General features: G+C 50.9%; 1 protein-coding gene across 2 annotated transcripts in view; it reads right to left on the bottom strand.

Moving 5' to 3' along the window:
* Window positions 1-11,772: 11,772 nt before the first annotated feature.
* LOC138354926 (uncharacterized) overlaps window positions 11,773-25,478 on the bottom strand; it is an 81,698-nt gene continuing 67,992 nt past the window's right edge. For both annotated transcript variants that reach the window (XR_011223715.1, XM_069309426.1), the window contains 2 exons: window positions 12,022-12,158; window positions 11,773-11,913 (listed from right to left, as the gene is read on the bottom strand). The gene's annotated coding sequence lies outside the window, so the exon portion shown is untranslated. The remainder of the gene's footprint in view (window positions 11,914-12,021; window positions 12,159-25,478) is intronic.

Below are 25,478 nucleotides of genomic sequence, written 5' to 3'. Positions count from 1 at the left end.
CCACTACTGACACACTATACTACTGCCACCCTCCACTACCACCACCCTCCACTACTGCCACCCTGCACTACCACCACCCTCCACTACTGCCACCCTCCAATACCACCATCCTTTACTAGTGCCACCCTCCAATACCACCACCCTCCTCTACTGTCACCCTCCACTACCACCACCCTCCACTACCACCACCCTCCACTAATGCCACCCTCCACTACCGCCACCCTCCACTACCGCCACCCTCCACTACCGCCACCCTCCACTACTGCCACCCTCCACTACTGCCACCCTCCACTACCACCACCCTCCACTACCGCCACTCTCCACTACTGCCACCCTCCACTACTGCCACCCTCCACTACCGCCACCCTCCACTACCGCTACCCTCCACTACCGCCACCCTCCACTACCGCCACCCTCCACTACCGCCACCCTCCACTACCGCCACCCTCCACTACCGCCACCCTCCACTACTGCCAACCTCCACTACCACCACCCTCCACTACCAACACCCTCCACTACTGCCACCCTCCACTACCACCAACCTCCACTACTGCCAACCTCCACTACCACCACCCTCCACTACCGCCACCCTCCACTACCGCCACCCTCCACTACTGCCACCCTCCACTACCACCACCCTCCACTACTGCCACCCTCCACTACTGCCACCCTCCACTACTGCCACCCTCCACTACTGCCAACCTCCACTACCACCACCCTCCACTAGTGCCAACCTCCACTTCTGCCAACCTCCACTACCACCACCCTCCACTACCGCCACCCTCCATTACCGCCACCCTCCACTACTGCCACCCTCCACTACCGCCACCCTCCACTACCACCACCCTCCACTACTGCCACCCTCCACTACTGCCACCCTCCACTACCACCACCCTCCACTACTGCCACCCTCCACTACTGCCACCCTCCACTACTGCCAACCTCCACTACCACCATCCTCCACTACCGCCACCCTCCAATACTGCCACCCTCCACTTCGACCACCATCCACTACTGCTACCTTCCACTACTGCCACCCTCCACTACTGCCACCCTCCACTACTGCCACCCTCCACTACTGCTACCCTCTACTACTGCCACCCTCTACTACTGCCACCCTGCACTACCGCCACCCTGCACTACCGCCACCCTCCACTTCGACCACCATCCACTACTGCTACCTTCCACTACTGCCACCCTCCACTTCTGCCACCCTCCACTACTGCCACCCTCCACTACTGCCACCCTCCACTACTGCCACCCTCCACTACTGCCACCCTCCACTACTGCCACCCTCCACTACTGCCACCCTCCACTACTGCCACCCTCCACTACTGCCACACTCCACTACCACCACCCTCCACTACCGCCACCCTCCATAACTGCCACCCTTCACTACCACCTCCCTCCACTACCACCACCCTCCACTAGTGCCACCCTCCACTACCACCAAACTCCACTAGTGCCACCCTCCAATACCACCATCCTCCACTAGTGCCACCCTCCAATACCACCATCCTCCTCTACTGCCACCCTCTACTACCACCACCCTCCACTAGTGCCACCCTCCACTTCGACCACCATCCACTACTGCCACCCTCCACTACTGCTACCCTCCATTACTGCCATCCTCAACTACTGCCACCCTGAACTACTGCCACTCTCCACTACCACCACCTTCCAATACCACCACCCTCCTCAACTGCCACCCTCCACTACCACTACCCTCCACTACTGCCACCCTCCACTACTGCCACCCTCCACTACTGCCAACCTCCACTACCACCACCCTCCACTAGTGCCAACCTCCACTACTGCCAACCTCCACTACCACCACCCTCCACTACCGCCACCCTCCACTTCCGCCACCCTCCACTACCGCCACCCTCCACTACCGCCACCCTCCACTACCGCCACCCTCCACTACCGCCACCCTCCACTACCGCCACCCTCCACTACCGCCACCCTCCACTACCGCCACCCTCCATTACCGCCACCCTCCATTACCGCCACCCTCCACTACCGCCACCCTCCACTACCGCCACCCTCCACTACTGCCACCCTCCACTACCACCACCCTCCACTACCGCCACCCTCCACTACTGCCACCCTCCACTACTGCCAACCTCCACTACCACCATCCTCCACTACCGCCACCCTCCACTACTGCCACCCTCCACTTCGACCACCATCCACTACTGCTACCTTCCACTGCTGCCACCCTCCACTACTGCCACCCTCCACTACTGCTTCCCTCTACTACTGCCACCCTGCACTACCGCCACCCTCCACTACCGCCACCCTCCACTTCGACCACCATCCACTACTGCTACCTGCCACTACTGCCACCCTCCACTACCGCCACCCTCCACTACCGCCACCCTCCACTACCGCCACCCTCCACTACCGCCACCCTCCACTACCGCCACCCTCCACTACCGCCACCCTCCACTACTGCCACCCTCCACTACCACCACCCTCCACTACCGCCACCCTCCACTACTGCCACCCTCCACTACTGCCAATCTCCACTACCACCATCCTCCACTACCGCCACCCTCCACTACTGCCACCCTCCACTTCGACCACCATCCACTACTGCTACCTTTCACTACTGCCACCCTCCACTTCTGCCACTCCCCAATACTGCCACTCCCCAATACTGCCACCCTCCACTACTGCCACCCTCCACTACCGCCACCTTCCACTACCACCACCCTCCACTACCACCACCCTCCACTACTGCCACTCTCCACTACCACCACCTTCCACTACCACCACCCTCCTCAACTGCCACCCTCCACTACCACCACCCTCCACTACTCCCACCCTGCACTACTTCCACCCTCCACTACCGCCACCCTCCACTACCGCCACCCTCCACTACTGCCACCCTCCACTACTGCCACCCTCCACTACCGCCACCCTCCACTACCACCACCCTCCACTACCGCCACCCTCCACTACCACCACCCTCCACTACTGCCACCCTCCACTACTGCCACCCTTTACTACCGCCACCCTCCACTACCGCCACCCTCCACTACCACCACCCTCCACTACTGCCACCCTCCACTACCGCCACCCTCCACTACTGCCACCCTCCACTACCACCACCCTCCACTAGAGCCAACCTCCACTACTGCCAACCTCTACTACCACCACCCTCCACTACCACCACCCTCCACTTCTGCCACCCTCCACTACTGCCACCCTCCACTACTGCCACCCTTAACTACTGCCACCCTCCACTACCGCCACCCTCCACTACTGCCACCCTCCACTACTGCCACCCTCCACTACCGCCACCCTCCACTACCGCCACCCTCCACTAGTGCCACCCTCCACTACTGCCAACCTCCACTACCGCCACCCTCCACTACCGCCACCCTCCACTACCGCCACCCTCCACTACCGCCACCCTCCACTACCGCCACCCTCCACTACCGCCACCCTCCACTAATGCCACCCTTCACTACTGCCACCCTCCACTACTGCCATCCTCCACTACCACCAACCTCCACTACTGCCACCCTCCACTAACGCCACCCTCCACTAGTGCCACCCTCCACTACCGCCACCCTCCACTACCGCCACCCTCCACTACTGCCACCCTCCACTACCGCCACCCTCCACTACCGCCACCCTCCACTATTGCCACCCTCCACTACTGCCACCCTCCACTACTGCCATCCTCCACTACCACCAACCTCCACTACTGCCACCCTCCACTACTGCCACCCTCCACTACTGCCAACCTCCACTACCGCCACCCTCCACTAGTGCCACCCTCCACTACCACCATCCTCCACTACCCAGCAAACACAAATCATCTACACAACGTTCGCCTATCTCTTCCCATAGGTGTGGGAATGATTTGCATTGAGAATGGTGCAGGAGAGCCTTTGAGAAACTTTTACTCAAAAAATCCAAACACAAAGGTTTAATTATAAATTGTTTTTCTACAATTATTTTCTTCCAAATGTAAAACAAATAGTTTTTACATGTTTAAATATAAAATTTATAGTGTTTTTTTGTAAAATTCATTAATAAATTGTGAATGATATATATTGGCTGAGTGAAACCTTTAAAATCCATTTAGTTATAATATGAACAGAAAAAAGTAGTTTTCCAAATTTTCTAAAAATCGCTCTTTTTAACACAATTTGACTCCTTATGCATTCCACTAAACACTAATATCATGTTTAAATATATAATTTATGTATTATTCCCTAAGATAATTTATATAAATTATAAAAGTTGCTGGAAAGTGGTGAGAAAGAATCTGAAAACGTTTTGTTGTCTTATATTGGCGTGTTCTTATTAACTAGAGTGAGTAAGAGTGAGCGAGAGTGGGTAAGAGTGAGTAAGAGTGACTGAAGGTGAGTGAGAGTGCAAGAGAGTGTGTAAGTGTGAGTAAGAGTGAGTATAAGTAAGAGTGACTGAGAGTGAGTAAGAGTGACAGTGAGTAAGGGTGACAATGAGTAAGAGTGAGAGTAAAGTGATTGAGAGTAAGGGTGAGTATGAGAGTAAGAGTGATTGAGAGTGATTGAGAGTAAGAGTGATTGAGAGTAAGAGTGATTGAGAGTAAGAGTGATTGAGAGTAAGAGTGATTGAGAGTAAGAGTGATTGGGAGTAAGAGTGATTGAGAGTAAGAGTGATTGGGAGTAAGAGTGATTGGGAGTAGGAGTTAGAGTGAGAGTAGGAGTAAGAATGAGAATAAGAGTGATTGAGAGTAAGAGTAAGAGTAAGAATGAGAGTAAGAGTGATTGAGAGTAAGAGTGATTGAGAGTAAGAGTGATTGAGAGTAAGAGTGATTGGGAGTAAGAGTGATTGGGAGTAAGAGTAAGAGTGAGAGTAAGAGTAAGAATGAGAATAAGAGTGATTGAGAGTAAGAGTGATTGGGAGTAAGAGTAAGAGTAAGAATGAGAGTAGGAGTGATTGAGAGTAGGAGTGATTGGGAGTAGGAGTGATTGGGAGTAGGAGTGATTGGGAGTAAGAGTGATTGAGAGTAAGAGTAATTGAGAGTAAGAGTATGAGAGTAAGAGTATGAGAGTAAGAGTGAGAGAGTGAGTATGAATGGGTAAGGGTGACTGAGAGTGAGTAAGAGTGACAGAGTAAGAATGACAGAGTAAGAGTGAGAGAGTGAGTATGAATGGGTAAGGGTGACTGAGAGTGAGTAAGAGTGACAGAGTAAGAATGACAGAGTAAGAGTGATAGAGAGTAAGAGTGACAGAGAGTAAGAGTGACAGAGAGTAAGAGTGACAGAGTAAGAGTGACAGAGAGTAAGAGTGACAGAGAGTAAGAGTGACAGAGAGTAAGAGTGACAGAGAGTAAGAGTGACAGAGAGTAAGAGTGACAGAGTAAGAGTGACAGAGTAAGAGTGACAGAGTAAGAGTGACAGAGTAAGAGTGAGTATGAGAGTGAGTAAGGATGACTGAGAGAAAGAGTGAGAAATAGTGCGTAAGAGTGATTGAGAGTTAGAGTGAGAGTAAGAGTGATTGAGAGTTAGTGAGAGTAAGAGTGATTGAGAGTAAGAGTGATTGAGAGTAAGAGTGATTGAGAGTAAAAGTGATTGAGAGTAAGAGTGATTGAGAGTAAGAGTGATTGGGAGTAAGAGTGATTGAGAGTAAGAGTGATTGGGAGTAAGATTGATTGGGAGTAGGAGTAAGAATGAGAATAAGAGTGATTGAGAGTAAGAGTGAGTAAGAGTAAGAATGAGAGTAAGAGTGATTGAGAGTAAGAGTGATTGGGAGTAGGAGTGATTGAGAGTAAGAGTGATTGGGAGTAAGAGTGATTGGGAGTAGGAGTAAGAATGAGAATAAGAGTGATTGAGAGTAAGAGTGAGTAAGAGTAAGAATGAGAGTAAGAGTGATTGAGAGTAAGAGTGATTGAGAGTAAGAGTGATTGAGAGTAAGAGTGATTGGGAGTAAGAGTGATTGGGAGTAAGAGTAAGAGTGAGAGTAGGAGTAAGAATGAGAATAAGAGTGATTGAGAGTAAGAGTGATTGGGAGTAAGAGTAAGAGTAAGAATGAGAGTAGGAGTGATTGAGAGTAGGAGTGATTGGGAGTAGGAGTGATTGGGAGTAAGAGTGATTGAGAGTAAGAGTAATTGAGAGTAAGAGTATGAGAGTAAGAGTGAGAGAGTGAGTATGAATGGGTAGGGGTGACTGAGAGTGAGTAAGAATGACAGAGTAAGAGTGACAGAGTAAGAGTGACAGAGAGTAAGAGTGACAGAGTAAGAGTGACAGAGAGTAAGAGGGACAGAGAGTAAGAGTGACAGAGTAAGAGTGACAGAGAGTAAGAGTGACAGAGAGTAAGAGTGACAGAGAGTATAAGTGACTGAGAGTAAGAGTGACAGAGAGTAAGAGTGACAGAGTGCAAGAGTGACAGAGTAAGAGTGACAGAGTAAGAGTGACAGAGAGTAAGAGTGACAGAGAGTAAGAGTGACAGAGAGTAAGAGTGACAGAGAGTAAGAGTGACAGAGAGTAAGAGTGACAGAGAGTAAGAGTGACAGAGAGTAAGAGTGACAGAGAGTAAGAGTGACAGAGAGTAAGAGTGACAGAGTAAGAGTGACAGAGTAAGAGTGACAGAGAGTAAGAGTGACAGAGAGTAAGAGTGACAGAGAGTAAGAGTGACAGTAAGAGTGACAGAGAGTAAGAGTGACAGAGTAAGAGTGACAGAGTAAGAGTGACAGAGTAAGAGTGACAGAGAGTAAGAGTGACAGAGTAAGAGTGACAGAGTAAGAGTGACAGAGTAAGAGTGACAGAGTAAGAGTGACAGAGAGTAAGAGTGACAGAGTAAGAGTGACAGAGAGTAAGAGTGACAGAGTAAGAGTGACAGAGAGTAAGAGTGACAGAGAGTAAGAGTGACAGAGAGTAAGAGTGACAGAGTAAGAGTGACAGAGAGTAAGAGTGACAGAGAGTAAGAGTGACAGAGAGTAAGAGTGACAGAGTAAGAGAGTGAGAGTGATTATGAGAGAGTTAAGAGTGTGAGGTGTGAGAGGGTAGCAGGCCAGGGAGGCAGGATGTGTGGTCACAGGCGAGGCCTAGGCCTCGTGATCTCTAATGTTGGTTTTTATATATGTGGGATTTTTTGTCCTGTTTCAAATTATAATTATTTAGCAGGAATGTAATAAAATATTGCACAGTATTATTTCCTTGATAATCAAACTTGTTGTTCAAAGATAATATACAATCTTTGAAGGAAACATTTTGAGAGCGCGAGCTGGCAACACTGGGCTGGTGGGTGAGAGAGACATATGGTTAGTTGTGCTCAGACCTTCAGTGGTGAAGGGTGTGTCCCAGCTGGCCGCCACCAGCCGCCACCCGCCACCACCCACCACCAGCCGCCACCCACCACCCGCCGCCACCCACCACCAGCCGCCACCCGCCGCCACCCACCACCAGCCGCCACCCACCACCCGCCGCCACCCACCGCCAGCCGCCACCCGCCACCACCCACCGCCAGCCGCCACCCCCCACCACCACCCACTGCCAGCCGCCACCCGCCACCACCCACCACCACCCACCGCCAGCCGCCACCCGCCACCACCCACCGCCAGCCGCCACCCACCACCACCCACCACCCGCCGCCACCAGCCACCGCCACCCACCACCAGCCGCCACCCGCCACCACCCACCACCAGCCGCCACCACCCACCACCCGCCGCCACCCGCCACCCACCGGCACCCGCCACCCACCACCAGCCGCCACCCGCCACCACCCACCACCACCCGCCACCACCCGCCACCCGCCACCACCCGCCACCAGCCGCCACCAGTCACCGCCACCCACCACCGCCACTCACCACCCGCCGCCACCACCCACCACCAGCCGCCACCCGCCACCAGCCACCGCCACCAGCCACCGCCACCCGCCGCCACCACCCACCACCACCACCCACCACCACCAGCCGCCGCCGCCACCACCACCCACCACCACCGCCGCCGCCACCACCCATCACCGCCGCCGACACCACCACCCACCACCACCGCCGCAGCCACCACCCATCACCGCCGCCGCCGCCACCACCCACCACAGCCGCCGCCGACACCACCGCCACCACCCACCACAGCCGCCACCAACACCCACCACCACCACCCACCACCGCCGCCACCACCAGCCGCTACAAGCCGCCACCGCCCGCCACCGCCCACCACCAGCCGCCATCACCACCACCACCACCAGCCGCCACCACCACCACCAGCTGCCACCACCACCAGCCGCCACCACCGCCCGCTATCAGCCGTCACCGCCCGTTGCCACAGTCGCCGCCACCGCCAGCCGCCACCAGCCCCCCCCACCGCCGATCGTCACCACCCACCACAGCCGCCGCCGCCCGCCACCGCCCGCCACCACCCACCACCCGCTGCCACCACCCACCACCACCAGCCGCCGCCGCCACCCACCACCCGCCGCCGCCACCCACCACCACCAGCCGCCGCCGCCACCACCACCCACCACCACCGCCGCCACCACCCACCACCACCAGCCGCCGCCGCCACCACCACCCACCACCACCGCCGCCACCACCCACCACCGCCAGCCGCCACCACTCATCACAGACGCCGCCACCCGCCACCGCCTGCCACCACCGCCAGACACAGCCGCCAGTGTCCGCCACCGCCGCCACTGTCCGCCACCGCCCTCACTGTCCGCCACCGCCGCCACTGTCCGCCACCGCCACCGCCACCACTGTCCGCCCGCCGCCACCACTGTCCGCCCGCCGCCTCCACTGTCCGCCCGCCGCCGCCACTGTTCGCCCGCCGCCGCCACTGTCCGCCCGCCACCGCCACTGTCCGCCCGCCGCCACTATCCGCCACCGCCGCCACTGTCCGCCCGCCGCCACTGTCCGCCCGCCACCACCCTGTCCGCCCGCCGCCACTATCCGCCACCGCCGCCACTGTCCGCCCGCCGCCACTATCCGCCACCGCCGCCACTGTCCGCCCGACGCCACTGTCCGCCCGCCGCCACTATCCGCCACCGCCGCCACTGTCCGCCCGCCGCCACTGTCCGCCCGCTGCCACTATCCGCCACCGCCACCACTGTCTGCCACCACCACCACTGTCTGCCACCGCCACCACTGTCCGCCCGCCGCCACCACTGTCCGCCCGCCGCCTCCACTGTCCGCCCGCAGCCACCACTGTCCGCCCGCCGCCGCCACTGCCCGCCCGCCGCCGAGACTGTCCGCCCGCCGCCACTGTCCACCACCGCCGCCAAAGCCGCCACGGTCCGCCCGCCGCCACTGTCCACCCGCCGCCACTATCCGCCACCGCCGCCACTGTCCGCCACCGCCGCCACTATCCGCCACCGCCGCTACTGTCCGCCCGCCTCCACTGTCCGCCCGCCGCCGCCACTGTCCGCCACCGCCGCCGCCACTGTCCGCACGCCGCCGAGACTGTCCGCCCGCCGCCACTGTCCACCACCGCCCCCAAAGCCGCCACGGTCCGCCCGCCGCCACTATCCGCCACCGCCGCTACTGTCCGCCCGCCGCCACTATCCGCCACCGCCGCCACTGTCCCCCACAGCCGCCACTCTCCGCCGTACAGCCGCCCCTCTCTCCGTTAGTAAATAATTATAATTGTTAGTAAATAATAAAAGAAATATAAATTATTAGATTTTTTTTACCCTTAAATTGGTTTTAATATTTAAATTGAAAATAATAATATAATATAAAATATAATAAAAATAATATAATATAAAATATAATTTAATTTCAAGAAATTTAACTTTAAACACAAAGATGTGAAAAGGGTTCAGATTATTGGCTCAAACCTTTCATAAGAGATTCATATTGGTATATGAATGGATTATGAATGACTCATGTTAGGAGTGTAAAGTTGCCACAACATCTCAAATTAGTGTTAGATACATATGTCTTGGTTATAAGTTTTGGAAACCTATTTAAGTCCACACACAATATCGTATCTGATACGATAAAACAAACGTTTCCAATACTTTCAAATACTTTCCAGATATGTTGTGGCAACCTAAAATTGTTTGCTGGGTAGTGCCATCCTCCACTACTGCCACCCTCCACTACCACCACCCTCCACTACTGCCACCCTCCACTACTGCCACCCTCCACTTCGACCACCATCCACTACTGCTACCTTCCACTACTGCCACCCTCCGCTTCTGCCAGTCTCCAATACTGCCACCCTCCGCTACCGCCATCCTCGACTGCAGCCACCCTCCACTAATGCCACACTCCACTACCACCACCCTCCACTACTGCTACCCTCCACTACGACCACCATCCACTACTGCCACCCTCCACTACGACCACCATCCACTACTGCCACCCTCCACTACCGCCACCCTCCACTACGACCACCATCCACTACTGCCACCCTCCACTACCGCCACCATCCACTACTGCCACCCTCCACTAATGCTCCACTCCACTACCACCACCCTCCACTACTGCCACCCTGCACTACCGCCACCCTCCACTACCGCCACCCTCCACTACTGCTACCCCCCACTACTCACATACTATACTACTGCCACCCTCCACTACTGCCACCCTCCACTATCGCCACCCTCCACTATCGCCACCCTACACTACTGCCACCCTTCACTACCTCAACCCCCCACTACTGCCACCCACCACTAATGCCCCACTCCACTACCACCACCCTCCACTACTGCCACCCTGCACTACCTTCACCCTCCACTACTACCACCATCCACTACTGCCACCCTCCACTACTGCCACCCTCCACTACTACCACCATCCACTACTGCCACCCTCCACTACTGACACACTATACTACTGCCACCCTCCACTACCACCACCCTCCACTAGTGCCACCCTCCAATACCACCCCCGTCCTCTACTGTCACCCTCCACTACCCTACCCTCCATTACTGCCATCCTCAACTACGGCCACCCTCCACTACTTCCACCCTCCACTACCGCCATCCTCCACTACCGCCACCCTCCACTACCGCCACCCTCCACTACCGCCACCCTCCACTACCACCATCCTTTACTAGTGCCACCCTCCAATACCACCTCCCTCCTCTACTGTCACCCCTCCACTACCACTACCCTCCATTACTGCCATCCTCTACTACTGCCACCCTGCACTACTGCCACCCTCCACCCTCCACTTCGACCACCATCCACTACCTTCCACTACTGCCACCCTCCACTACTGCCACTCTCCAGTACTGCCACCCTCCACTACTGCCACCCTCCACTACTGCCGCCCTCCACTACTGCCGCCCTCCATGACTGCCACCCTCCACTATCGCCACCCTACACTACTAGTAGTATAATCCGAGCCAGATAGGGGCACTTAACAAACAATGGGGGGTACTTATCAGACAATGGAATCAGAGGCGGGGAGCCAGATAGGCCCACTTATCAGACAAAGGAATCAGAGGCGGGGTGACAGATAGACCCCACCTCAAATTGTAGTCTACGGTGAGTCCCTGCCATATTTCACTTACTCTGGGTATCTGCGTTTAAACACTACGTCGTTATATAGGACTAATTAAGGATATATATATTCGAACAAGTCTGTATGGCCCCTCCCTTATATGGGAGTATTTAAGGAGTATTAAATTATAAATCCTTCCCCTCCCCCAAAGGTTAAAAAAAAACATCAAATAATTTATTAAATGCTTTATTAGGTAAAAACCACAAAATATATAAGTAATTATGTTAGTTAATAATTGTAGTTTACAGAGTGCTCTTGCCATATTTCACTTACTACAGCTCTACCCCCCCCCCTCCCCATCCCACACCCCCATCCTCGTCTGAGTAGAATTGTGACTATTCCTCGTCAGTGAAGAGTGGGGGAAGGTCTTGAGCCCCATCCCCACCCTCTCTTGGGGGGGTGGGGTGAGTTGGGTGAACACCTTTTGGCTGAGTTTCCTCCTCTCTCTCATCGGAAGTGTTCTGGAAAGAGATGGAGGAAATAATATATAGTGATTAAAGGTTTTTTATATAATTATATATTTTATTAGAAAAATATTATATTTTTCTCTAAGAACAACTAGTACATACCTTTCCCCTTGCATGAGCGGCCTTGTGTCCTCTACAGCAGGCATTGTCAATTAGACTACGTAACAGCATCTTGTTTGGGGCAGACCCCCCACGTAGAATTACTACTCTACAAATGTGGACGGGTCCCAAGAACTGCACTGGAGAAAAACATAAGAGGTGAAATAGAGGATATACAAACTTTTTTATTGAGGGAAATAAACATAAAATAAATCTATTAGCAGAAAGATAGGGTAATACTAACCAGGTCCTTCAAGGACTTCAATCTTCCCCGCAGGTGTTTTTTAAGAGACACCTCCCATTTCGTAGGAGGAAGACAGTCTTCTGAGGGGGATGGGTGGGGTTTTTTATAGGAGGCTACACCCCTTGTTAGGTAGGTTGCCTAGCTAACAAAAATATTCTCTACACCACCTATAAGAACCAACTCCTATACCTCTACAAAATGTCCTAACACAATGATGTTTCATAGGAAAATACCGTCTCGCATAAGCAAGGGCTCGTTTATCATTTAATTTTAAAGTAATGCTTGAAAATACATTATGTAAGTAATGTACTGTTGAAGGCAACCCCAGGTGACTCACCCTATGAACGAACATGATGCAATAGAGCCCGCACGCGAGAGTAAAATCACTCTGGTGTCTGTATCGCATTCCAAACACCTTTCTTATTTTGTTAGTTTTAATAAATCCTTGAAAATGACGTCCGTAAGTAACCGGCGATATTGCATAACTATAAAAAAAAAACATCCGATGATAACTTTATCAACATAAATTCCTACCCAATGTCCCATAGTGATTCTGCTGTGTGAAGGTAAAATATTTGTTATGAAAACAATAGGTTTTCTTGAAGAGATATTTAAATGTTCTATCTCATCAGCATTATAACACCCTAGGTAGAGTGCTCGATCCCCTAGATTATTTTTTAAATTAATATTTATATCATAACAGTTCATTATGTTTTTTTACGCTCGTACGTCACACAGAACAGTTCTCTGCCCGTCGATGGATAGTACCCCGGTCGTTTCCCCAAACAGTAAAACCAGCCTGTTATATGTAACACCGCCACCAAATTCAAGCTCCATATGCAAGTTCCCAGATTTCTCCACAGGGAGGGAATCTTTTGTTTGAATGGTGGTTAAGTCAAAGGTGAATATTGATCTTCCCTTATTAAAAGAGTCATAGGCCAGTAGTGAATCACGCTCTAAGCCTAATGTCTTCAAAGTTTCATAATAAAGGCGGGAATAATGGTTATCGAAATCGCCACCAATTCGGTAAATTGCATTATTGTTCAAATACATAGCAATACTTTTCAGCTTTGCATTTTCAAAATATAATCCATTACCTTGGTGAAGACCGGCGAAATAATTCATTGGAACGATTATCATGTATATCTTGTGTGGAATTATTTGCGCCCATGGTTGATCAATTAAGAGACTAGTTTGATTCCTTGCTAGAACATATGTTTTAGAAATGGTTCTATTGAAAGTATAGGTTATGGGGTCAGGGGATGCTAATAGTGAGCTGTTTAAGGCTAGGTAAGCACTTGGGTAGGGGAACACCCGCGTCACCCATAACTTAGCATAATCCATATGCAGGCGATACTTAGAGCCATCGTCCACGCTTGTATTTAGGACCCAAGCATGGGGGGAGAGCTCCAATCTTAGTCGCATATCTATATTGTCTAATATGTATTGGTCTAGGGATGATATATCCAATAGGAGGGGGAAACACATCGACAAACCTTTACTTTTTAAATCACCCATAAATTTTTTATCCTTGGCAGTTGCTCCAGTAAAATAAGTATTTGTAAACTCATTAGTGATTATACCATCGTCATCTCTCCAGTCCCTGCGAAAGCCTCCAATTCTCCCCAAGGAAGACATTTTTGATGGAGGCAGGGAGGTAATTAATTTAATAAACGACCAATAATTAAAATTAGTATTTGGTTCAACTACCTGCTCTCCTAAAAACACCTGAACACCTTCAAACATGGTATTTGACAACCCATTCACAAATTCCACATGGTCATCCTCTTCCAATTTTGTGGTATCGTCATCTTTGGTTAAAGATACCTTAAAATCTATAACAATATTAGCTAGATCTAAGAAGGCGCCCTGGGTTCCAGGGATGCGGAATTCTAAGTAATTATCCCGCAAACGTTGATTAATGGGGAGGTTGACAGGTAGAACGTCTATTTGCTGTGTAGAGGCAATTGAACTCTCCACATTACGTATTCTGTTACTTCTAGGAAATTGGTCAATAATAATGGAGCTATAATATTCTAGTGGTATTTTCACCCCAGCTCCGCTAGGCTCCCCCATGATCCCCTCCGAAAGTTGAAGTATGACTGCTTACGTTAGCGAAAACACATCATTTTTATACCCAAGACCTCGTTTACATTTTTTATTTTTATTTTTTCGCCTAGAGAGTCTTTTAATTTTACCTCCCATTACCAATTTCTTTCCCACACTCGTAAGAGCATCAATACCGTGAGTTCTCAGAGCACTCTTTACATCCCGTTTACCACTGCTTAAATCACCAAGGACATTTTCCCCAAAATCGATGGCGCTAGGTGTTACAGCTTTCATGAAAAATGATATGGCCCGTCGAGCAATACCAGCCAAGGTCCCAAAGAAACCACCAGATCTGAGATAAGGCGCTTGGAATGTGCGTATGTCATTCATCGCTCCCCCTCTCATCCCATGTCTCCTAGGGGGAGGTGCAAATATCTCCCCGAACTCCCCCTGGGAGGGTGGGTGGAACGGTATTCGCATTCTGAGGTCTCTTCCTATAATAACCTAAGTCATACCAGCCAAGGTCCCAAAGAAACCACCAGATCTGAGATAAGGCGCTTGGAATGTGCGTATGTCATTCATCGCTCCCCCTCTCATCCCATGTCTCCTAGGGGGAGGTGCAAATATCTCCCCGGACTCCCCCTGGGAGGGTGGGTGGAACGGTATTCGCATTCTGAGGTCTCTTCCTATAATAACCTAAGTAGAGGCTAAACACTTCTTTATATATATGTTGCTATACCTTAGGGCGGATATGTAAGACCGCCGTAACCGACCTCCCATCTTCAAAACTAACCATTCGACCAAACTGATCTGTTATTTTAATACTTACTTTCTCCAATGTGTTAGTGTTTAATGTTTTGTACACTAGAGGGTGAGCCCCTCTAGAATATGAGTCATGATAATTGATTGCATCCAAGATATTTACAATCTGCCCTCCGTATCATTCAGGCTCGATGACGTCACTATAAATGAGTAAATAGTCACAACCTCCGTCAATGTCTGGGGGCGATAAGGCCACAGTCTTGGAGGCTGACGTAATGTCATCTGTTTTTGCTCGATAAATGGTGTATTTGCGACTGCTGTCAAAACCAAGTACATTAGCTATTCTGTGTTTAAATTGAAAGCTGAGAGAATTTAATGAGCCAGTACTTCCACTGTTAAGAGTTGAAGTTAGTAATACCCTCTCTACAGATTGGTCATAGGTGAGGATTGGTTCTTTATCTGAGAAGTATATTTTGAAATCATCCCTAAAGCTAAGCTGCATGTCGGTTGTTATTTGTCGACTAACCACGTCTGTAATGAATTTGATGTTTCTTGATAATATGTTGGTTTTTGGGTGGAAGGTGTATATTAAGTGTTCTGGACTCTTAGAAAGAGTTCCACGTTTAAAAGTGGCATAGATATCTATACCAGAGTCCTCCTCATCTTTGATGATGGCATTAATTCGCCTGGGGAGGAGTATGTTGACTAAAGCCACTTCAAGTTTAATGGAAGGGTTTAAATGTAGTGTTGGGATGGTGTTTGTAAATGCTGAACTCGTGTTGTTGTAAATATCTCCTTGATCGAGACTGGTAAGATATATGTAATGTTCTTCCCCCATTGTCCCGTTATGTACTGAAAGGCCAATATACAGGGGATGGGTTTTTGTAAGAAGGGAGAAAATAAACAACATAACTTGTATTTTATTTTATTAAACTACTTAAAGAACTACAACAGGTGAAGATTCCCACACATTTTTTTTTAAGAATAGTGATTAACCACACCCCCCCTCACTACTACTACTACTGCTGGCTGCTGCTACCTCCACTGCTGCTTCCGCCGGGGCTACTGTAGCTGGCGCTACCTCAACTTCTTTACTGGAGTGGTGGTTACAGCTTTCGTTGTTTTTTCGGGGGGAGGATAACAGGAATATTTCCTGTGACTCAACATCGAGGATGGAGTCGATACGGCGATTCGCTCCCGTTTCAAAGTCGAGGAGTGGCTCAATCCTCCGTTTAACTGAGGTTGATGCTGTAGGGGGTGGTGGAGGGGTGGAGGTGGAGCCGTATTGCTGAGAGTGTTTCTTCTTCCTGGGTGTGGCTGGTGGTGCTGGAGGTGTAGAACGAGAAGAGGTTCTTGGTGTGGTACCACCCTCTCCCACCACGGTGTCGAGCGTTATAGTAAGATTATCAGCACTTGGGTCGTTGAACGGGAGGGGCACCACTGATTGGGTAACAGCGGCAGGTCGTTTGAGGATGACTAACTCTTTGTTGAGTTTGGCGAGTTCTTGATGAAGAGACAGCAGCATGGGTCCAATGTCCTTGTGCCAGTTGACCATACCGTCGCGGGAAGCCCCTAAGCCGTAGGGTACCACTAGTCGAGTCATGGTTGGGGTGGCCGCCATTAAATTGCCCACCTTTGTTAGGCTCATCTTGAGCCAGTATCTGCGGTTCTTGGCGGTATCCAGGGTGACGTTAGTGACGTAGTGTGTGTCGGCGGAAGTCTGCACTTGTTCCTGGGCTATTGGGTTTGACTCGAAGGGGGCTCCTGCCCCGAATGCAGAAATCAACCCCACAAAAGTGGGCCTGAAGAAAAGGACGGGCTCCTCTATGAGATCTTGTCCGTCGGAGGGGAGTGGGGCTATCTTCACAACAATGTCCCCCGGGGTAGACCGACAACGAATTATTGCCCTATTGGCATTACCCAGTCCTTCACGTTCCACACGGGCGTAGGAGAACTTCTTCCAGATGACGGAAGCCAGTCCATAGTGTCGCACAACGGCAGCTGGGAGGTCATATATTATCACATCTCCCACCCCAAAGGCGTGGGAGTCAGTGATATCGTCGCCGATGGTTTTGATACAAGCCAGAGACATGGTGAGAGGGCGGAGCGAGGAGCGTGTCGACGACTGTAGTATAGTGTTCCAGGAGCGGCGGTGGGCGACCTTTAAATACACCTGTGACCCACCTGGGGGAGAGAGATGAAGGGGTGGGGGGTAGAGATCACCTTATGTGCCCATAGACACTCCGCCCAGACTCAAAGGCTGTAATCATATCACGATGTTGGAAGGTTAATTTTTCCATCTGCCAAATCTCTGTCTGGATCTCCTGAGATGAATACTCCTCATACCTTTTCACCGTTTCTCCAAATGACTTAAAAAACCGTTCTGGGGGAGCTCGCAACACAAGACGGTCATAACAATCCCATAAGGCATATATCAATCTACTTTTGTGTTCGACAAACTTGTAGTAACTTTGAGTAGCAACCAAACGCTTCAATAGGGGAGATTTTTCTCCCACCTCTACTGCCGCAGGGGGGGGTAGAAGCTCTCTCCATGGTGGATACACAACTGAATATAATGTCGTTTAAGATGTGCTTCATATAGGTTTTTTTTCAATACGGTTCCCAATGGGGCCTCCTATGGATACCCCACCCCCTTTTAACTGTGATCTGGCGCGAGAATTACGTATAAAGGATGGGTCTACACCAGCCACCTTCAGTAAAATCCTTACATCTGCCTTGTCAGCCGTCCTAAATTGTCCTTTAGTAAAGGCTAAAGTTTTAATTATATCTAAAATATTTAAATTTTGCACAGGCTTCAATAAATTCCCATGGCTATCCCATACCACCTGTTGACTGTTTTGTTCAAACATGTTCAATAATGTTTTGACGTGGGGAATTTCCCCTATTTTAAAATACACATTTATTAAGTTGTCCAGACTTGGGTTTCGGGGTGTGGTGGGTGGTGGTTTTGTGGCGAGTGGGCCCAGCAACAGCGGGCCCAGCAACAGCTACCCGCATCTCAGGCAGTAGAATGGAATGTATCCTTTTTTTTATTTGTTTTTTTAAAGGGCGACGGTCGCACCTGTCCCGCGTTTTTTGTTGAAAGAAGTAAGTAAGAAATTATCAAAAGAAGGCACCAAACCGGGAAGGCTATGTAGCACCATCAAAGACGCAAAATAATCAGAGGGGGCTAAATATCACCAAGGATGCCAATACCCAACAAAACTCAACCGACTTAAATTTACTGTGAACGAGAAACAGCCAATGCTGGATCTCGACAACCACTGGATGAACTGGATTAAAGGACCCGAGAGCCATGAGGGCACTACGAGAGTCAACAACAACTACAAAGGAAGACTGACAACGAGAAAGTAGTAGACGAAGAGCATAGAGAATAGCATAAAGTTCCGCTGTAAAGATGCTAGTCTCCGGAGGCAAGCGACACATATAAGTGCGATCAGGAAAAACAACAGAGTAGCCAACACCGTCCGCTGACTTAGACCCATCGGTGAAGACAGAAACGGAGCGGGAGTGAGAAGAAAAGTGCTCAAGGAAAAGGCGTTTTAGAACCGTAGGAGGGGTAAAAGCTTTAGTGATACGGGTCAAGGATGTACAAAACCGCGGAAGAGGGACCCTCCACGGGGGCAAAGAAGGAACAACACGAGGAGAAACATCAGAAATACGAACGGAAAGAGAATCCTGCAGGCGAGATAACCGGACAGAAAGAGGGAGGTGGTGAAGAGGAACAGGAACCGCAGGAGGGGTAAAAGTTAAAGCACGACAGAGGCGAGAGGAAGGATGTTGCAAGGACCGCGCAAGATAGCGAAGACAGTAGCGATCACGGCGGTCCTGGAGAGACACGAAGCCAGTGTCAACATACAAGCTAAGGACGGGAGTCGAACGAAAGGCACCAGAACTGAGGCGCAACCCAGTATGGTGCAAAGCATCAAGACGGCGAAGAGTAGAAGGAGAAGCAGACGAGTAAGCAGGGCAACCATAATCGAGCTTAGACAGGACGAGAGAGGAATGTAAAGCAAGGAGAGTGCGCCTATCTGCCCCCCAAGAAGTATGGGACAAGACCCGAAGGAGGGTAAGGGCCTTAGAGCACTCAACACGGAGGTAAGAGATATGGGGAGACCAAGACAAACGAGTGTCAAGGAATAACCCCAAAAGCTTCGCGGAATCTTTGTATTCAAGGGGATGACCATAAAGTGACAAAGAGGGACGAAGAACAACCCGTTTCCGCGTAAATGTCATGGCACAAGTCTTAGAAGTAGAGAACTTGAAGCCATGATCAGTGGCCCAAGACGACACGGCATCAATTGCAAGTTGAAGCCGGCGTTGAAGGAGAGGCGAATCATCACCCTGACAACAAAGGGTAAGATCATCGACATAGAGAGCGGAGAAGACACCAGAAGGAAGAGAGGAAAGAAGACCATTGAGGGCAACCAGAAAAAGAGTAGTGCTCAGAACACTACCCTGGGGCACACCTTCGTATTGCTGAAAAGAGGGAGAGAGAGCGGTACCATGGCGCACCCGAAAGGAACGACGAGAGAGGAAGCTGCGGAGAAAGAGAGGGAGATGACCACGAAGGCCAAAAGAATGAAGTTGAGATAGGATATGATAACGCCAAGTGGTGTCGTAAGCCTTTTCCGGGTCAAAAAGGACGGCAACAATGGAGGTCTTCGCAGCAAAAGCAGTACGAATATAGACCTCCAAGTTCACCAGGACATCTGTCGTGCTGCAGCACTTGTGGAAACCAAATTGAGAAGGGGAAAGGAGGTGATGGTGTTCCAGGAACCACATCAGACGAACGTTAACCATACGTTCAAAGAGTTTGCAGACACAACTCGTGAGAGCAATAGGGCGAAAGTCCTTAGGGGAAGTACCCAGAGACCCCGGTTTGCGAACAGGGAGGACAACGGCATCGAGCCAGTCCTCAGGGACTGACGACGACTCCCAGATCTGATTATACAGACTCAGTAAATACTGAGACGTGCTCGGAGGGAGATGGCGAAGCATCTCATAATGAATACCATCGGAGCCCGCCGCCGTAGAACCGCAGAGGGCCAGGGCAGAACGAAGTTCAGAGAGAGAGAAGGGATCATTATAGGGAAGCTGAAGATGAGTGCAGAAATCTAAAGGACGAGGCTCAAGGACAGGTTTACGAAGAAGGAAAGATTGGGGAAGATGAAGACCAGAGCTAACAGAAGAAAAGTGGGAACCCATTTCGGAAGCGACCTGCAACGGGTCCGCCACAAGAGTATCATGGAGGTGAAGGACCGGTGAAACATCGGGAACGAACTTACCCGCTATCTTGCGGATACGCTTCCAGATCTGGGCCAGAGGGGTTTCGGACGTAATTGTTGAGACATAAGATGCCCAACATTCACGTTTAGCCGTACGGATGGCCCTACGGGCCACCGCACTCGCTTTCCGAAAGAAAAGAAAAGAATCGGTCGTCTGCCTACGGCGGTGCCTCTTCCAGGCTGCACGCTTACAGCGGACAGCCCGAGCACAGTCCGCATTCCACCAGGGAACGCACTTCCGTGGACCCCGAGAGGAAGAGCGAGGAATAGAGCGGAGGGCAGCGTTGAAGACAGTGTCATGAAAAAGGAGGAGAGCGCGAGAGAGAGGCAGAAGGGAGAGGTCAGAGAGAGCAGCACTGAGGGTAAATAGGGTCCAGTCTGCCTTAGCAAACTGCCACCTAGGGAAAGAGAGGGAAGGGCGAAAAGAGAAAAAGGAAACAAGGATGGGGAAATGATCACTTCCATGGAGGTCATCAAGAACCTGCCACGTGAAATCTAAGTAAAGAGAAGAAGAGCAGAGAGAAAGATCAAGACAAGAAAGGGTGCAAGTCCGAGAGTCCAAATGAGTGGGCTCACCAGAATTCAGAAGAGACAGGGAAGAAGATAGGAGAAACGGCTCAAGGAGGCGACCCCGGGTATTCGTCAAAACGTCACCCCAAAGAGAATGACGACAATTGAAGTCACCCAGCAGGAGCACAGGCTCCGGCAAGGAGTCTAGGAGGTGTTTCAAATCAGGAAGAGAGAGCGGGACACTCGGGGGGAGATAAATGGAACAAACTGTGTACCATTTCCCCACAAAGATACGAGCAGCAGAACAATGGAGAGGCGAAGGAAAAAGTAAAGGAACAAAGGGAACATCTGCACGAATCAAGAGAGCAGAAGAATTAGAAGCCCCAGCAATGGCTGGGGGGGGGGAGAGAAAGGAATAGCCACGAAAACGACCAGGACGAGCACCAAGCATTGGCTCCTGGAGACAGACACAAAGGGGCGAAAACTGCGAAATCAGAAGTTGGAGTTCGAGGAAATTGGCGTAATAACCTCGAACGTTCCATTGAAGAATGGACAACGACGAGAAGAGAAAGGACAAAAACAGAGAACAAGGAAGAAACAAAGGCGAAAGAGCAACAGAGCACGTTAAAGAATATCAGGGTCGGGATCAGGGTTAGCAATGTCAGGGTTAGGGGGCATGGGTAAACTGAGCAAAGACGGAGGGAAGGAAACGGGAGAACAGATCAGAGGTGGGCGGGCGGGGTCCGGAGGAGGAGGAGGAGGAAGAGGAGGAGACAACGGAGAGGAGCAGTCAAGGACAGCAGTAGGAAGAGGGGGAGTAGAAAGAGGGGAGCGCACCCCAGCAAGAGCAGCAACCGAAAGGGAAGCAGGGGCCAAAGAAACCTCCATAGCAGGAACAGGGGGCGCAACCACTGAAACGGGAGGGGAAGGAGCAACAGAGCCAGAAGTAGGAGCTAAGGAAGAAAGCGAAGCCTTCTTACCCGCCGGGGAAGAGGAAGGAGAGGAGCCAGGCTTACGCTTCTGACTTAAAGAGACAGGTGTCCCAGCAACTACGTACCGGGCAACGGATTCCAGTGTCTCAACAGGAGAAGCCGAACGAGAGCACACACGACGGCCGTTAGGAGAGCGATGGACATCCGCCTGCACCGACAGACGGCGGGGAGAGCCGATAGATGGAGGAAGAGGATGGGAAGGAGGATCGGAGGGGGACGAGGAAGAAGACACAGGAGACATGACAGACCGGGTTGAAAGAAGGGGAGGGGGCAGTGGGCGTATCAGGGTCCAAGGCCCGGAAACGGTTGAGAGTCTGAGGAAGGGGGGAAGGACGAGGAGAGGAAGAGCGCAACACGCGAGCATAAGAGATGTTAGTATAAGGCGGGAGCCGGCGAACCTGGCGCCTCGCCTCAGGAAAAGACAAACGCTCCCGGTGCTTCAGGTTAAGGACGGCCGCCTCAAGCTTGTAATGGACACAGGCACGGGAGAACGTAGGATGGGCCTCACCGCAGTTGAGGCAGCGAGCTTGGGGAGAAGTGCACTCCGACTTAGAGTGACCTTCACTCCCACACAAAGGACAGAGAGAGACAGTCCCAGAGCAGCGGAGGGCACCATGCCCAAACCTCCAGCACTTATTACAAAGTCGAGGAGAAGGAATATACTCCTGGACAGAGCACCTAGCACCAGCAAGAATGACAGAGGATGGAAGGGTCCTACCATCAAAGGTGATCTTCACAACGCGAAGGGGTTGACGGCGACGATCACGAGGGGGACGAGTAAACGAGTCAACCTGGAGGACAGAATGGCCTTGGGCATCAAGGATATGCCGAATATCATAGTGGCAATCCTGCAGATTCCGAACACCGGTTGCAACATGGGGTGGGAGGAGAATAGTGCCAACACTGGAATTCATCTGAACGTTCTTGGAGACCCGAACAGGGATCTCGCCAAGGCAAGATAAGGCAGCCAAGCGGGAAGCCGCATCCTGAGAAAGAGCAGCAACGACACGTGTACCGAGACGAGTGGGGTTGAAAGTAACACACGCATCCATGGAATCTACAAGATGCCGATGGAGGGAGAAATCGTCAGGAGGCGCAGAATCAAGAGGGAGGAGATCAAAGTATTTGGCCCATGAAGCAGGACCAAACAAGGCCTGATACGCATCAGCACGGGAAGGAATCGAGCGAGTGCGGTTGGGGCGCGAACGGCGTTGAGAACCCCTAGAGAGAGAGGGATCAAAAGGCGCAGTAGTCACAACGAAAGACTTAGCCACACCAGGGGACGAAGTGGTCACCACCGGGGGCTGGAGGCTCGACCCAACCTCAGAGGAGGGAGGGGAGCTGGGGGAAGAAGTCAGGACGGTCAAAGGAGGAGCAAGGTCGGGGCCCAACGCAGCGGGAGCTACAGAGCCTGGTCTTCCAATACAGGCCGACTCGGGGGCTTGGTCGCCCACCCCACGAGCCTGAGAGGGTACAACGGAAACATTCAACGACATAGAGACGAAAAGTGACAAATTCATCCACGAATGTGCCCCCATACCCACCATGGAGCCACAATTAGAGGCAGGACACCCAACAGGAAGCTATCGCCGATCATGCCGGGACCCCCTAGGGGTGCGTCGTGAGTATACGCCCCACAAACGCCACCTTAAGAACCGTCAGTCCGTCGAGATCGGGTTCAGCGACGAAAGGGGGATTGACAATAAAAGGTTCCCCTCGCTCGAGACGTCGGGTACTACAGTTCTACGGGTGCAAGAGTATGCCTCCTCAAGCACCCGGGCGTCAAAATAGAAGAAGTCCAAAGAAATAATCCAAAACAAGCAAAAGGTCGGCAGGAAACGACAAGCAGATAGGAGAAGAGGGGGGAGAAAAACGAAACATAAGGAAAAGGAAAAGCGATCCGGCACAATTGGAGAAGACAGCAGCAGGAGTGCAAGGCCAGAAAAGGACAGAGGACTGCCCAACGGAGCATCACACTCCGGCAGCCGTCCACCAAGCCCCCTCACGACGCCAACGGGCCGGAAGGGGAGGGGGTTGTTGAAAGAAGCCCGTGGCGGCGGGCGCTGCGGGGGGGGGGGGGGGGGGGCGGGCAATATCTTTTAAAGGTTGTCTGACCAGTCCCCCTCGTCTGGTAGGGCTGTAACGTTCAAAGGAGCTACCGTGGCAACACCGTCCACAAGTTGTTGTTGCTGGTGGGGGTGTGGGGGGAGTGTCCACTCTCCCCACACCATCATCACCACCGCTAGAGTCACAGCCAAGGTGCTTACAGTTTTTTAAAGAGAAGGACTTATTTCCACCTCTACCACTGGTGGAAGAGGGTGGAGCCACCTCATTAAGAGGCGATGGAGTACTCTCGTTTTTATTAAATAAATATTTTTCAGCAACGAGTCGTGGTACTGGGTACTAGGCAATATTCTTTCACCATTTTTTTCTCTTCTTACGTAATTACTTTATTAGAGAGGAAATTAACGATACAGCCAAAGGTAACAGAGCTGCCAATATAGCGCCACCTCTCCTAGAGGTTAAAATGATTTTCTTTTTGTACAATGGAGTTTTCTTACGTGCTACAGAACGAATGTCATTCTGATACCTCTGTAGTCCATTAATTATCTGAGGTTGAACTGGGATGTTTCGTTTCAGAAAATTGGCAAAAATTTCACAAATTGATTCAATTTCCTGTCGTTTTAAAGCCTTGATTAGTTTATTCCGCTTCTTGGGTGATAAATTGTTTAATAAAAATAACAGTTGATGGTGTTTCTCTACGAGGGAGTCCTGATGAACTGTCATTTTTTTTTTCAAAATTTGACGATGTCTTGAGCTTTAATCCAGCAATTGCTGGAATCTGGGTACCCTCTCCACTTGACGAAATATTCTCTGTGTCCTTTCGATGTCTTCCTAGACTGTAATATCGTTATGGGAAAATAGTCTGGAAGCGTTGTTGGAATCAATTCTTGCTCATAAAACATACCACTGATCGGCTCGTTGGTTAAATCTTTGACTTTATAGGTTGGGATTGGTTGTGTTCTATCGATATGAGACACTTGAAATATTTCTTCTGTATTTTGGGGCCAAAAGCCCTTGTGAAATATAGTCCTTCGCTTTGCTAGTCGTACATACTGCCCAACCTGCAGTTGTGGACTGATGGAAGTTATGGGGTGGTCATTGTTTAAATACATGACCTTAAACTGTCTTCGTATATCTTCAATGTTTTGCAACTTATGGATGGCATGTGGAGTATTTTTTAGTATTCTGTGGAAAGTGTGGTTGTATACATTCACAACTTTTGGAAGGATGTGAATGTATTGTAAAGAATTAGCCTGGGTCATATAATGATACAGTTTATGTTTTAAAGTTTTGATGGCCCGCTCCACTATACTAGATTTCATTTCCGAAAATACACTATATAACTTAATATTTTTCTTATTCAGATAATTTTGAACAGTCCTGTTGTAAAATTCTCTACCTCGGTCGGTGAATATTCGTCTTACCCCGTGAAACTGAGAGGTTTCCTCTAACATCTTCTTTAGAGCAGCTACCACATCCGTTGAATTTTTTGTTTTTAAAGTTTGAGTCTGCATTAGGGGAGAATAAACA

The sequence above is a fragment of the Procambarus clarkii genome, chromosome 65, assembly GCF_040958095.1.
Source record: "Procambarus clarkii isolate CNS0578487 chromosome 65, FALCON_Pclarkii_2.0, whole genome shotgun sequence".
NCBI lineage: Eukaryota > Metazoa > Arthropoda > Malacostraca > Decapoda > Cambaridae > Procambarus > Procambarus clarkii.
Note: the sequence above shows the minus strand (reverse complement) of the source record. Positions and strands in the feature narration are given on the sequence as shown.